This window comes from Nerophis lumbriciformis, linkage group LG08 (assembly GCF_033978685.3).
Source record: "Nerophis lumbriciformis linkage group LG08, RoL_Nlum_v2.1, whole genome shotgun sequence".
Taxonomy (NCBI): Eukaryota; Metazoa; Chordata; class Actinopteri; order Syngnathiformes; family Syngnathidae; genus Nerophis; species Nerophis lumbriciformis.
Genome location: NC_084555.2, coordinates 29,688,191 through 29,704,694, shown reverse-complemented (window position 1 = coordinate 29,704,694; position 16,504 = coordinate 29,688,191). Strand labels below are relative to the sequence as shown.

Here is a 16,504-nt window from a genome sequence, read left to right as displayed (position 1 = left end):
ATTTCCACGTCGGCCGGAGGGGTAAAAACATGGCATAATAACTTAAAAATACAATCACGACAACTTCAGATTGTTTTCTTTGTTTTACTTTGGCCCAAAATTGAACACGCATTTTCTGAAAATGTACATATCACAAATAATCCTCTTGCCAAAACACCTCAAGTTAGTTGAAAATTCTAAGGAAAAAATGATAATAGTGCATTTTCAAAAACGCCATAAAGAACACAATGAACTTAGACTTAATCTCAGTGTATCTACAAAGCAATTAAACTTTAAGTGACAGCCCATCCCCCCAGTATTGAACAAAAAAACAAAATAAAGCATAAATAAATACTCTTCTATGTATTAACTACCTAATTTGTCATTTCCACATATTAATGCTGTGCTAACTCAACAAACCATACAAACTGAGATAGGAACTATTCAAGAGGGTTGAGTTACTCTCTGCCTTCGAGGCATCACTGTGTATTGATAGAAAAATAAAAACTGCAATGTGTGAACAATTTCAACAAACTAAAAAAAAAATTTAAAAGACTGACAGTATTGCAGTAAATCACACACTGTTCACTTTCTTTACATTTGCACAGAAGACACTAATTTTCACAGAACTATATCAATGGGCAGTGTCTCATGCAGCATTTCAAGTGAGGTTACCAATTTTTATTTTACTCCTGTTTGTTTTATGTTTGGTCAAGAGGGAGGAGTCACAGCCCCGCTTTAGCGTGTACCTCTTGCTTGGTATACTTGCTCGTCCTGGTATAAACTATTTGCTTGCCTAACAGAATTACTATTGTGACATCCAGTGGACACATTTAGAACAGCAGTTTCTTTAATAAAAAAATTAAGCTAAATTTTACACTTAACAAACTCGCCTCGCGTGCTGTATTGAACCTGTTCAATGTTTGACATCCTTGTGCTATTGGCATATTGTGTTGCTGCATTGCCTCTGAGTTGGTAAAACTTAAAGGGGAACTGAACTGAACTGTGTCTTATGAAAGATGAGAAGCCAAAAGGTTTTGCTTTTTTTTGCATTATAACATGTACAAATCGGCTTGTTCTCGGTAGCTAGCAATGCAGCTAATGGAAGAAATAAATTCTACCGCTAAATCACTCTTAGAAATGCATTCAAAAATCGTCACCAATACTTTATTTACGTTCCGTAATATGTATAATAACCAAGCTGTAGCGACATTGTTATTGTAAGAGCGAACACTGAGGAACACTTTTCCTAGCGTTGCCATGCTACAGTATTAGTCGTAAAGGCTAACTACGGCAAGAGATAAGCTAGTTTCTAGGACAACACGAAACCCGTTTGAGCTTATAATGCACAACACTGCGATACGACACCAATCTGTACTGACTGAAAAACATGAACATGTATTACAGTATCTGTAAAGTATTAGCCCACATTTTATGTTTTGTTTGTACACAGCTAGCTATACAGCGCATGATGTCTGTCATGATACATGCATGACATGCTGCATGTATCATGATCAATATAAAGTGTGACTCACTCAATGGACAGTAGTCTTCTTGGTCCAACTGGCCGGGGACATGTTTTCTGGTTTATTTGGCATGCTATTTATGTCGAAATAGCTTGTCTCCAAATTCCACATTTGCAGCTTCAAGTTGATTTCACCTCACTATCGGCTTCCGTCTGCTCTGTTTCACCCTCTTCTTTGTGCTCGCTTCTAGAAGCAGCAGTTAATCATTTGTTCATTCAGTTTAAAAAAAATAAGGTTGTGAATCCTTATTTGTCCAAAAATATTCTTCATCGTTTTTTGTTACCATGTCTGCCATGATTAGAAGACACACAAGCGTTTTTTTAACCGGAAGTAGGAACACACCGGAAGTGGGGGAGGGGGGGGTCGTGGTCGGTGGTGGGGCGGGGGCGTGGTTAAGAGGGAAGGAGTATATTTACAGCTAGAATTCACCAAGTCAAGTATTTCATATACAGTATATATATATATATATATATATATATATATATATATATATATATATATATATATATATATATATATATATATATATAAGAAATACTTGACTTTCAGTGAATTCTAGCTATATATATATATATATATATATTAGAGATGCGCGGATAGGCAATTATTTCATCCGCAACCGCATCAGAAAGTCGTCAACCATCCGCCATCCACCCGATGTAACATTTGATCAGACCTGCACCCGCCCGCCATCCGCCTGCACCCGCCCGTTGTTATATATCTAATATAGACGATGCAAGGCATTAGTGAGGCATACCTGCCAACTACTCCGGTTTTCCCGTAATTCGTACGGTTTTCATCAACCTATTCCGGGTTACGGTTGCCGTGATAAAAAATACGGTTTTTCATTAATTTAGAAAAAAAAAGAGTGAAAACTACGCGAATTGCACCTTGTGCAGACAAGATTTTTCGATCGGACACGGAGGAATTAGCGATGTAAAAGACCATGTTGGGACAAAAAAACACAAGTCTAATGCCGTTGCTAGCGATACAAGTGGAAAACTTTCAACGTTTTTCGTCGCCCAAACAGATTCTTTGGATGTGATAAATGCCGAAGTTTTATTTACGGAGGCAATAATTGAGCATGGACTTCCAATCGCACTGGCTGATCACATGGGACAGTTAAATGTTTGTAATGCAACCTTTAAAAATCATTACGCGGTGATCGCGGTCCCAAAAATAAACTTTTCTTGCATGATAATGTCCAGAAAAACTCGCTTTATATTACTATAGAGTCCTTTTAACGAATGAGTTTGATGGTTTATCACAAACCTTAAATGAAAGAAGTCCTTTGTTCTCCTGCACCATGCATGCACTTTGGCCTTGCTTCGTGTTTGGTGCGCAATCCTGTCGGCTGTATTTCACAGCAGTCTTTGACAACTTGAAGTGGCATACAACATTTAAAACAAAGGGGTTATAGGAACAATCACTTTCAGTGTTTTATGCCACTTCAAGTAAACTTATAAAGTTACCATATAATTTTTGCAGTATGATCAATCTGATAGAATAAATTTGGATTTTAGCCACAAAAAGGTAATGACACCAATGTTATCTATTGGAAATGTTTAGTACTGTTATACTGTTAAAAGTGTTTGTACTATTTATGCTTTCAAGTCCAAGTTGAAGAAAACTTGTTAAATGTTGACAGCATAACTACCAAAATACAGAAGTATGTCCTTAATATTTTTGCAGTGCTATTTCTGTTGAAAAGTTAAAATGATTACATTAGAGATGTGATGTGCCACTTTTCAAGTGTCTGATGGCTTAAATTAATTTTCATTAATTTTTCATATTTTGAATTCTTTTGAAAGGCTTACAAAAAAACTACATTTGAATTGTAATTCCATGCTATTGACAGGACTATTAATTTTAATGAAGTTAGCTTACCATGTTTACAGTATGATAATTGTGATAGAAATGTGAATTTTAGGCACAGAATATTTTTTACAATTGAACAAGGCAGTCGATTATACAAGCTTGGACAGAAAGTTAATAATGACACCAATTTTTTTTTTAATGGAATTGTTTAGTACTGTTTTACCATTTGTTTACTGTAAAAAGTGTTTATACTGTTTATACTTTCAATTAACAAATTGAAGTCTTGTGAAAGGTTGGCAGGATAACTGGCATTAACTGTCAAAATAATTTCAAACTATTGAAGTTAGCTTACAGAATAAACATGTCAATCAACCCATATGATTTTTGCTGTAATATTTTTGTTTTGAAAAGTCACTGTGACTGATAGAAAAGTGATGGTTTTAGCAACATTTTAACCTGTCTGAATGCTAATAATCATTTTGCGTCGGGGGGCGAAGCCCTGAACCCTCCACCAGGACTTTGTCCTGGACCTACCGGGGCCTGTGGCCCTTGGACCCTGGCTACTAGGTTTTTCTGATTTCAAAAGTTGGCAGGTATGGTGAGGTTATAAAGCTTTTGCCTGTTAAAGAAAGGAGACTGATCCAATGCAGCACAGACATTCGCGTGCCACGCTGTCACGACCCAGACGCACACCAGTGCGCAATCATATGGGAGCCGCGCTGAGCGCACCTCCAAGCGCGTCTCGCTGCCGGCGACGGCCGGGTATGGGCCCGACGCTCCAGCGCCATCCATTTTCAGGGCTAGTTGATTCGGCAGGTGGGTTGTTACACACTCCTTAGCGGGTTCCGACTTCCATGGCCACCGTCCTGCTCTCTATATCAACCAGGGTGAGCTCCACCCCTTTCGTGAGCGCACTGCGCGCGGAGTGACCCCTGTTACGCGCCCCCGGCAACAGGGGTGGCGGTCAGGTAAGCTGCGCGGGCGGAGCGCGCGGAGTGACCCCTGTTACGAGCCCCCGGCCACGGGGGTGGCGGGCAGGTAAGCTGCCTACCTGCTGCGCGTGACGCCGGCCGCGGCGAAGGCGGACAAGGCGGGGTGTCGGTGCGGTGGGCGCGGTGGTGACCCTGGACGTGCGTCGGGCCCTTCTCGCGGATCGCCTCAGCTACGGCTCCCGGTGGGGCCCTCTCGGGGGAAGGGGCCTCGGTCCCGGACCCCGGCGAGGCGTCCCTTCTTCGCTCCGTAAAAGTGTCCATCTCTTTTCTTTTTTTTTCTTCTGTTGTGGCATATGCAGCAGGTGCCTGCTCGTTTTTCGTATGTGGGTAACAACATTTAACTATGTATATACATATTTCCGAATTGGTTTAACTGCCACCCGCCTGAATCTATTTAAAATCTAATTTTTTTTTATTTCAATCGCCCGACCCGACCTGACCCGACCCGACCCGACCCGCGGATAAAATCTAATTTTTTTAATTTCATCCACCCACTCCGCGGTTGTGCCCGCAAACCGCGCATCTCTAATATATATATATATACCGGTATATATATATATATATATATATATATATATATATATATATATAATTTATATTTTATTATATATATATATATATGTATATATATATATATATATATATATATATATATATATATATATATATATATATATATATATATATATATATATATATATATATATATATATATATATAACCAGGGACGGCGTGGCGCAGTGGAAGAGTGGCCGTGCGCAACCCAAGGGTCCCTGGTTCAATCCCCACCTAGTACCAACCTCGTCATGTCCGTTGTGTCCTGAGCAAGACATTTCACCCTTGCTCCTGATGGGTGCTGGTAGCGCCTTGCATGGCAGCTCCCTCCATCAGTGTGTGAATGTGTGTGTGAATGGGTAAATGTGGAAGTAGTGTCAAAGTGCTTTGAGTACCTTGAAGGTAGAAAAGCGCTATACAAGTACAACCCATTTATCATTTATATATATATATATATATATATATATATATATATATATATAAATAAGAGAAATACTTGAATCTCAGTATTCATTTATTTACACATATACACACACATAACACTCATCTACTCATTGTTGAGTTAAGGGTTGAATTGTCCATCCTTTTTTTATTCTCTGTCACTATTTTTCTAACCATGCTGAACACCCTCTCTGATGATGCATTCTGCTTTGTCTCCTTGTTGTGTGCGCAGTTGTGCACTGCACTCTCTAAAAGCCCTAGATTTGAGAAACACCTTGCGGTGCAGCTTGAACACATCATCAGTAAAGAACCAAGGTTCATTGGGTGTTTCGGGTCTTTGATCTCTATACACCCTCGCCTGGGCGACCCAACCGGGGCTGATCAGGCCCCGGCTTGTGTCAAAGCAGCGAACTACTCCATCTGTCTCCCCTCTTGATCCACAACCACCTTGAGGCTTTCTCAGCAGCCTCACTGATATTTCTGGTGTCTTTTCTCTCCAGCAACCCTCTGATTCCAAGAAGTCTGAATGCTTGATGCACAGATTGCCCTAGAAAGCCCCTGCAGCCCACTTCTATAGGCTCACAGCGGGTCCTCCAGCCGCTCTCTCTGCATGTCTCGACCAGCTCAAGGTATTTGGCCTTCTTTCGCTCATGGGCCTCCTCCATCCGGTCTTCCCAGGGGACTGTAAGTTCCAGCAGCACAACTTGCTTCGTTGAGTCAGAAGTTAAGACAAGGTCTGGCCTCAGCGATGTCCTTGCTATGCGCTCTGGAAACTTCAGCTGTCTGCCGAGATCCACCTGAAGCTGCCAGTCACGGGCTGTGGCTAGCAGTCCGGTTGGGGCCTTAAATCCAGCCTGTGGTTTGTCCCCTGCCTTGACGAAGGAGATGTTATGCCTGACTGGGAGCTGATGTTTGTTCTGCTGGATTCCAGTGCCAATGGTGTCTGCTACTGCCTTCAGCACCTGGTCGTGGCGCCAAGTGTACCTCCCCTCTCCCAGGGCTTTAGGGCAGCAGCTCAGGATGTGCTCCAGGGAACCCCGTGCCTTGCACAGTGGACATTCAGGTGTTTCTACTAGCCCCCAGCAATGAAGATTGGATGGACTTGGGAGGACATCATACACTGACTGGACCAGGAACTTGAGTCTTGCTGGTTCTGACTTCCAAAGTTCTGTCCAGGTGATCTTCCGGGTAGATGCGTGGTCCCAATTTGTCCACGCTCCTTGCTGGCGCATGGCCACTGTCTTGCTCCGGCGTTCCTCCTCAACCTCTGCACGGATCTCTCCCTGCACCATCAGCCGTCTCTCTCGACCCTGGGCTTTGTCGTAGCGTGGTCTTGTATGGCTACCCAGCCCAGCTCGACCGACCGCCACAGCACCTACTAAGACGCCATGTCTCAGCCTTGCTTCTGCCTGGTCAACGGCCTCCTGTGCCTTCCACTTCCTCCCAGTTCTGACCTTGATGCCAGCAGAGGAGACTCTGGTGTTAGATGAGTCTCTGTAAAGTAACACCTCCCTGGCTCTGGTGACTTTAAACTCCTCAGTCAATCCGGTGAAGGGAAGTTGCAGCTTGTTGGTGTTCCCATACAGGGCGATGCTGCTTAGGCTCTTCGGCAAGCCCAGCCACCTACGCAGGTGCTGGCTGATGTTGCGTTCAAAGCCCTCCACAATGGTTACTGGGACTTCGTAGATGAGCAGCGGCCAAAGGATTCTCGGCAGGATGCCATGTTGGTATATCCAAGCCTTGAACTTCCCGGGGAGGCCCGACTTGTCCACTGCTGATAGCCAGGTCTTCAGCTCCACATGGGCTGACTGCACTGCTGCCTTGTCCTTCAGGGTGCTGTCAAAAATCTTCCCCAGACTCTTCACAGGCTTCTCTGACACTGATGGTATGGGGACTCCATCCAGGCTGAAGCGGTGTTTGTCCTCCACTCTCCCCTTCCTCAAAACCAGGGACCTGGACTTGGCTGGCTTGAACATCATTCTCGCCCATGTGATGATCCTTTCCAGTCCGCGGAGGAGCCACCGACACCCTGTCACTGATGTTGTTGTGACAGTCAGATCATCCATGAAGGCTCGGATCGGAGGTTGGCAAATGCCGGAACTGGACTTCGGACCCCTGCATTCCACTTCTGCTGCCTTGACCAGCATGTTCATCGCTAGGGCGAACAGTGCCACTGATATGGTGCACCCTGTGATGATGCCCTTCTCCAGGCGGTGCCATGCAGATGTTATTGCTCCAGAGGTGAATCTCAGATTGAAACTACTGTAGTAGTCTCGTATGAGTTCAGTGATCTTCTCTGGAACATGATGTGTCGTCAAGGCTGTTGTCACGAGCTTGTTTGGAATGGATCTATAGGCATTGGCAAGGTCAAGCCAAAGGACAGCCAGGTCTCCTTGATTTTCCCTTGCCTCCCGGATCAGCTGGGTAACCACTCCTGTGTGTTCCAAGCAGCCTGGCATACCTGGGACTCCTCCCTTCTGCACTGTGGTGTCGATGTACGAATTCCTCAGGAGGTACTCTGTCAACCTGTTGGCAAGAATCTTGAAAAAGATCTTGCCTTCCACGCTGAGCAGGGAGATGGTACGGAACTGCGTGATGTCACTTGCATTCTCCTCCTTTGGTATCCAGACACCCTCTGCATGGCGCCACTGCTTGGCTGCCTTCCCCCTCCGCCATACTACCCTGATGAGTCTCCACAGCCTCTCCAGGAGTCTCGGACAATGCTTGTAGACTTTGTATGGCACTCCACTCGGGCCTGGGGCTGCGCTGGTCCTTGCGGCTCGGACGGTGTCCCTGACTTCTGCCAAGGTGGGCTCTTTAATGTTAAACTGAAAGGAGGGTTCTGATGGTGTGGGTAGCCCTCTGCAGGGGGGCAGATCTTCTTCTCTCCTACTGTCGCTGTATGTGTAACTGAGGTGCTGATTGATCTCCTCTTCAGAGCAGACAAGGGTCCCGCTCCGCTTCTGCCCCAGCAGCTGTTTCGTAAATCCAAAAGGGTTTGCTATGAAGGCAGTGCGCTTGCGCGCCCTCTCTCTGCCCCTTCTCCTATGCCCCTCAGCACGTCGGAGAGAGATGAGCTTCTGCTTCAGGATGTCCCTGAGCTCTGACAGGGCTGGTCTTTCCTCCTCACTCGCCCTCTTATACTGATGTTTTAAGGCCTTCAGTTCTTTCCTGAGCTGGGCGATCTTGGTCTCCCGCCGGTTTGGCCTGGCGATGTTCTGAGCCTTGGGTTGTTTGATGCCAAATCTCTCAGCACCCATGCTGATGATCAGTGTACTCATCAGCTGCAGTCGCCGATCAACTTCCCCTCTGCATGCTGCATCAAGAGTAGCATCAACATCCTCGTCAAACTGTCGCCATTCAGATTCCTTGTTTGCAGCAGGCCATAAGACCCGGCGCTGTTCAGATGGTTTGCCGGGTACAGCATGTCGAGCATGGAGGTTCTGGACACTGTGGGGTGACTCCGGTTCCTGCTCCTCCTCCGTCTCACCAGGGTCAGTACTAGGCACTGGCTCTGTGCGTTGCTCAGCTTGCTTTCTCCTTATGCAGCCCATCCTGGTCTGGTGGATCCTCAGGCCTCTCAGGTTCTTACAGACCTTGCCACAAAAACAAGTTGCTGTCGTTGTCGATAATCCGTCGCGTATGTCTGGTACCAAAAGATCCGTCAGTTTGGGGTGCTCATCCTCCCCCCCTCTCGGGCACCCCTGGGGGTATCTTTCTTTAGGGCTAGATGTTATTGTCACATATGCATGTACAGTAGATGGCAGTATTGTCCTGTTTAAGAGTGTCACAACATTGCTGTTTACGGCAGACGAACTGATTTACGGTGTGTGTTGTTACCGCGCTGGGAGGACGTTAATGAAACTGCCTAACAATAAACCCACATAAGAAACCAAGAACTCGCCATCGATCATTCTACAGTTATAATGTCATTGGGCAGGCACGCTGTTTATATTGTGGGAAAGCGGATGTGAATACAGGCTGTCCTCACTCAGGTCCACATGGAACTGGAGGGGGCGTGGCCTCCAGCTCCGCCTGAATTTCGGGAGATTTTCGGGAGAAAATTTGTCCCGGGAGGTTTTCGGGAGAGGCGCTGAATTTCGGGAGTCTCCCGGAAAATCTGGGAGGGTTGGCAAGTATGTGAATATGCCTGTTACTACATTACATATATACTTACATTATGTATATACAATGATAATGGGGACTTTTGGATGTTTTGTAGAGCGCTTTATAGGTGGAATAGCGCAACTCCTATTACCTCCATTGTTAAATTTTGCTAGCGTTTGTTTATGGGTTGGAATGCATAAAAAAGAAAGATATGTGTTCTTGTCTCACATAAGGATTGTGAATGATGAGCAAAATTCCAAAAAATGCATTTTCTTTTAAGGCAAAATATTTAACAAATAAATGTTTATATTAGTCACAATTAGAAAGTACATTTCTTAAAACTTGCCGGTTGACCCAAATACAATGATTGGTTTTCAAAACTGTCAATCACAGCTGCCTCACACGAACGTGCATGACTATCAACGTATGCTCATTCACAAAAGAGAAGTTCTAGAAGGAAATCATTTGAAAACTGACCTATGGTTGCTCTATTGATGTTGAACCAGAGAGTAAAATGATACGCTTTTGAAGATGCCCTTATCCTTTTGCTGCTCACATGTGTATTAGTAGTACGTAGCGTGCATTGTTGGACCAGGAAGAGGGCAGCATGTATTGTTGGTAGCTCGTTGAAATTCAAGGCAGCCACCTGTCTCCTGCAAAGGGTCAACCAACATCTGTGCACCAGACTGTTCCCAATGTTTGGGTTTTGCTGTTTTTGTGCAATGCAGAAAATAGATAGCATATTATTACAGCTATCACAATCACATCTCACTTGTTTTTTTTTATGTCCACTCTGTGTTTCATCTTTCCATTCACTCTTTTGCACTTTCCCACACCCCCAGAGAGACTTGCCATCACAGAACATGGGGAGACAAAGGATATAGCCCTGTATTAGAAATTGAGGCAATCCAATACTGTGTTTACATGGGCCCTCGCTGGGCCAATAGACTCTGCAAAGCCTGACTTTATGAACCCACTCAGTCTGCTCTGCTGTCCTGGGAGCCTCTTTGTGGGGAGCGGGTGGAAGGGGAGTGGGTATAGCAGTGTGTAGGAGGGGGGTTCACAAGCGACTGTTCAGGACACAAAACTTGTTTTGTTTTGTTCAGTGCGGTGAGCAAGAGGAGGCGGGTGAAGGCTGAAGCTTGCTCACACTGGTCATTTGTTTTTGTGTCTGTTGCCCACGTGAGACCAAGCTCACAAATACACACTAACGAACACAGATGCAGTGAAGGATAAAGAGTGCAGATGATTTTTACTTTGTGAAGTTAACTGACTTCCTCCCCTGCGGCACCTATCTGGCTTTTCTTCAGTCAGTCCATTAGACAACTGACTTACTCATTCCTGAGCACAAGGGCTCAAAAATGTACTACATTTTTGGTTTCTCCTCGGCTCACCCCCAACCCCCTTATTAACTCTTTTTCTACGCTCTTCTTCAATTTCCAAGGCAGCTATTTTACAAACACGTTTTTTTTTACACCAAATTCATATTTCAGTTTTTGTCTACACAATACAAACTAAAATATAGGGTCACTTAAATACAAGCTACATACCAAAACATGAGGGTACTCTTGGTTTTTTTATTCTTAATTTAATTTAATTTTTAGAAATAAAAACTCTGCCATGTCCTTTTTACAGATTGGTGAAGTGAAGTCAGATGCATACTAAAGGCGCTTCTTTAAAAAACAGCACTAAAAGAACTTGAAGTTTATTTATGCACATTGATTTAGTAATTTAGCCACTGTTCTTCCTGTGAACAGTTTAGCAAAGTCCCATTTTAAACATAACTAAAACATAAATGATCAGTCAGGCCTTGTGTCAGGTTCGGTGATCTCTGACTTAAGAATATTTTTAATGAATGGACAAAAATTCCCACAGAATGAACTCTAAAATCCTGCTGAGGTTTTTAAAAGAGTAGACTTCCTGTAATGGCCAGGTGTCCCAATACTTTTGCCCATATAGGGCCTAATCTACTCAAATCCAATAACCATGTGCTAAATAGCATGTGCAAACTATAAAATTGCAAGTACTTTTCGTGGACGTTTGATGTACTAAAACTATGTGCGCAGTTGATTGCAACTGCACAAGTGGTGCATACCGCCCTATTTAAATGAGGATTTTGTGTGTACTATACCGGCTTTGCCCAAAGAGACACTCATTTACCTCCACATTTATAAAATCAAATGCTCCAACGGTCTTTGCTGTTTTGTAATATTGTGGAATATGCAGCACACACCACCTTTTCTTGGCCATATACTGTAGAAATGTGATCTATCCAACTAAACATATTTTTAGTGCCATTGTTGTTATGGTGTGTCTGTAATGATCCAGAAACGATGCAAGAATGCATGACAATGCCTTTTTTTTTATAGAGGAAATATATGATTAATATATCGCATATGAAAAAAAATAATGACGAAAGAAACGCCAGCAGACACCAAAACTAATCAATTGAAATTGTTTTAGTCCACCCCTTGAGTAATAAACCAGCTACAGTATACAGTTATATTGCTTAATAGACAACATGTCTAGTATTTTTTTATTTTTGACACACATACATGACACAGGATTTTCTGTCCATCTGTTGTCTTTGCAGGGTGATTGCCTCCTTTTTCACAACAATTTGTGCGTAACTGTTCCACTTTGCGTGCACATTTCAAACGTGCTACATATAGACGCAAAACAATTTTTTTGATCAATCACATTGCAAACACTAAATGTCTATATTTTAATCTCCTCCCAGTTTTATGGACGTTCTAAAACTCAGCATATATTCTGCATATACATGCAGACAAACATGCTGAATAGATTATGCTCTCTATTTTGCACATTAGTAAGTTGTGCTTAGTAGATCAGCTTTGCGTGCACTATCAAGTTGGCACGTGTTTTAATACACGTAAACCTTTGCAGATCAGAACCCTAATGCATTATTTTGTAGATTATTTATTAGCACAATGAACATCTCAGGATATAATCTGACGAACCATCTTTCTTGCATTTATGCACACCAGCTGTTTTAAATGTTCCTAAAAAATGAAAATACCCCATTTATGCCAATCTAATTTTATTTGTTTCCCTTCTGGATATATTTCAAAACAGCTGTGGAATGGGTTCCAGGTGATTGCTCTTTTGAAATTTTGAAGAATGATTTTGCTCCTTTTTCGCTCTCTTGATCATTCAAACGAAGCTGCTCGGGCCCGGAGCAACTTGTCTGAAAGTTCTGTTGAGGTTTGTCTAGACTGAAAGGAGACAGCAGTGATGTTGAATGTGCACATGGTGAATTATGCAGTGTGGAATACAAGGCATTGACCTGGGCCCCGTTTCGCTTTGATGTTCATGCACATTTAGTGTAGGTATGCAGCTTTTTCTGCCTTCCGCGTTCAAGAAAGATGGCTTGATGAGACAGCATTCAATCATTTTTTTTGCTGCAGACTGAAGAAAACTCGAATGCCTGGAGTGAGAAGCTCGTATAGAGTTTAGATGTTTCTCCAAGTTTGTGTCAGAGAGAATGAGAGGCTGGGTGGGGAAGACAACTGGGCAAAGATGGATTGAACATACAATGTGTTTGTCTGTGCACACAACCCATCTGGTCTTACTGTGGACCTTGGGTCAGCTCTTCCGGGCATGTGTATGTGTGTAATGACAATCCACTCCCTTATCTCGGTGTGAACTGAGGAGCACCCCTTCCTGTTTCCTTAAACAGACTTGCTCCAGTTGGAGTGCTCATGGCCAGATAAGCATGACTACGTAAGGACAAGATCCGCCAAAGGTTGTTTTTTTTTTCTAGTATTTTAGAGCTACGACATGTTTCTTCTTTTTAATTTGTTTCCTGAATAGAGTGTGAATACAAAACAACACAGATAAAATAAAAGTTCATGGAGTTTGGTGGTGAGGCTATAGTATAAGGAATGTGTGTGCGGGGGAGAGAAAAGAAATGTGAGATGTGTGCTAGTGCGTGTGTGTGTGGAGTTTAATCAAGTCCAGCTGTGGTCTTCTTGAGTCACTGGTCATAAGAGGGAGCGTCAACTTGGCTCCAATATTACTTCCTCCTCCGCATCTCCATTCGTTTTTCATCTAATTACTCACCTTTCTAACATCTCAGCTCCTCAACCATAATCCTCTGGCTGATATTGCCTCTCAGTCCATCTGTTACCTCCATTAAATATATACCTCCTTTCTTTATTTCTCGCTTCTTCTAAACTATTGACTGCTTTTCTTTTTTTTTTTAAATAATGGCCCGGGATTTCCATGATATCAAGAGTGATGGTTGTTTGTGAACGCTTGAAGGAAAGCTCTTGATTTCTTTTATCACACGATCATAAATAACACTGAAACGGTTTCAGTATGATTGTCATCAAACCCTGAAGCTCTAATGAGTAACAGCATTTAAGAGGGAAAAAAACGTATTTTGATGGCGCACAAGTACTGTTGGCTATCCTCCTAATCCTGTGTCAACCTTTTTTTCCTCCTGTGGTTTCTCTTATTTATTGTTTGTTTTTTCAATTTCAACATTTCAGGGAGTAGGGAAATTGTTTGGATAGTTGACTTCCTGTCAAAAAGCCCCTCCCTGTTCGCTTGACAAGCCTTTGACTTCACATTGTTCTCCACTCCACCCAAATAGTTAGTTTGCTTATTGTTTCATTTGTTGTAATATATTTATGTACATCAAAGAACAGGCCATGCAGCACGGTGCAACTGTGGTTCACACATCTGCATGGATTTGAATCTGGGCTCTGATCTGTGCGTGTCACGTACAGGCATAGTTTATGTCATTACGTTCTCAAAGCCGTAAGAGGGTGGGATATAATGCTTAAAATACTTGGAAGTTAGTGCCCTCTATGCCCCCGGGTAAAGGTTGCCAACAGCCGCTTTACTTGGACTGTCTCAATTGTCCAAAGGTGAAACAATGAATAGTTAAAAATGTGCATTGTCATTGACTGGAGACTAGGGTCTTAAGCGATACGGTGCCAAATTGGTACTTTTTAAACTGTGCCAGTGCTAATGTAAATAATGCTTAACAAATTAAAAACACACAAATTTTGTCCTTAAACAATTATTTTTTATTTTTATGGATTTTTTTGACAGGCAAGTTGAAGAGATCAGCATTGGGATTTAAATACTGCATTTTTCGGACTATAAGGCGTACTTCAAATCCTTTAATTTTCTCAAAAATCGACAGTGCGCCTTATAACCTGGTGCGCCTTGTGTATGTATTAATCCTGGTTGTGTGCTTACTGACCTCCAACCAATGTTATTTGGTACATAATGACAGGGATGATAAGTGTGACCAGTTGATTGCAGTTACACATAAGAGGTACGTGTGGACTGCAGGTTTATGCCTGTTCCATAAATGACGCTAGCAAGCACCCGTAAGCAAGCAACACCAAAACTTTGATGATTCATTGAGAATATAAAACATTACACACAGCGCTCAAAAAGCTGTCAAATGTTTTAGTACGACTTTGGCAAGCTACAAAGCCGCTTGATGGGTTGTCGGAGCATTACGTCTACCGTTGTCAGACGTACAGTGCTTCAACATACAGTTATTATTGTGGTGTGTATATAAGGACCCCAAAATGGGACCTAATAGGAGACATATTATCTGGCATTTAGTTTCTCCTTATTATGCAATACCAACTTTTCTTATCTATTAATACCTGCTGTTGTGTATTTAGGATCTGCATAAGTCCCAAAAATGTGCACATGTCCGCCAATATAGTCTGCACCACGGCCTTAGTCAGTAAGCTCCTTTTTCTCTATCCTCTTGTTGTGAGGCATTCATCCTGCGCTGTTGCGATTTCTAATACAAATTAGCATATCGTTTGACCTAGAGATGTCCGATAATGGCTTTTTTGCCGATATCCGATATTCCGATATTGTCCAACTCTTAATTACCGATTCCGATATCAACCGATACCGATATATACAGTCGTGGTATTAACACATTATTATGCCCAATTTTGTTGTGATGCCCCGCTGGATGCATTAAACAATGTAACAATGTTTTCCAAAATAAATCATCTCAAGTTATGGAAAAAAATGCCAACATGGCACTACCATATTTATTATTGAAGTCACAAAGTGCATTATTTTTTTTTACATGCCTCAAAACAGCAGCTTGGAATTTGGGACATGCTCTCCCTGAGAGAGCATGAGGAGGTTGAGGTGGGCGGGGTTGGGGGGGGTGTAGGGGGTACCAGGGGGTGTATATAGTAGCGTCCCGAAAGAGTTAGTGCTGCAAGGGGTTCTGGGTATTTGTTCTGTTGTGTTTATGTTGTGTTACGGTGCGGATGTTCTCCCAAAATGTGTTTGTCATTCTTGTTTTTAGTGGGTTCACAGTGTGGCGCATATTTGTAACAGTGTTAAAGTTGTTTATATAGCCACTCTCAGTGTGACCTGTATGGCTGTTGACCAAGTATGCATGCATTCACTTGAGTGTGTGAAAAGCCGTAGGTATTATGTGATTGGACCGGCATGCAAAGGCAGTGTCTTTAAAGTTTATTGGCGCTCTGTACTTTTCCCTACGTCGTTGTAGCACTCCGTATAGTGGCGTTTTAAAAAGTCATACATTTTACTATTTGAAACCGATACCGATAATTTCCGAACCGATATCGATAATTTCCGATATTTCATTTCAAAGCATTTATCGGCCGATAATATCGGCAGCCCGATATTATCGGACATCTCTAGTTTGAACTTAATTTGTCAATAGACTCAATATGGAAGCAGTAAAAACTAAAACAAAGCGGTGCATCCTGAAAAGACAGTCAGAATGTGGCTTGAAGATGGTCTGTAAAACATAATCTATGCAAAATATTGACCATGTTACATGTTATGTAGACCAAATAAAATCCACAAATAATTGTGTGCAATTGTGTAGAAAAGGTGCAAAACAACTTGCAAGGTTCTACACTACTTTTAGGTGCACCAATTCCACTGTTTAAGTGCATATATTCCGCACAATCTAATCTTAAATTGATCATTGATAACCAATTGTGGCAATGTTAAAGTAGCGTTATATTAGTGTTTACTAGTAAATCCTATTTGCAAGAGTCGAGTATTAATTGAATAAAGTGAAGTTAGTCTGCT

General features: G+C 42.6%; 1 protein-coding gene across 4 annotated transcripts in view; it reads left to right on the top strand.

Annotated features, from left to right (window-relative positions):
• LOC133611281 (uncharacterized) overlaps positions 1 to 16,504 on the top strand; it is a 56,237-nt gene that overhangs the window by 15,746 nt on the left and 23,987 nt on the right. The window lies entirely within an intron of this gene.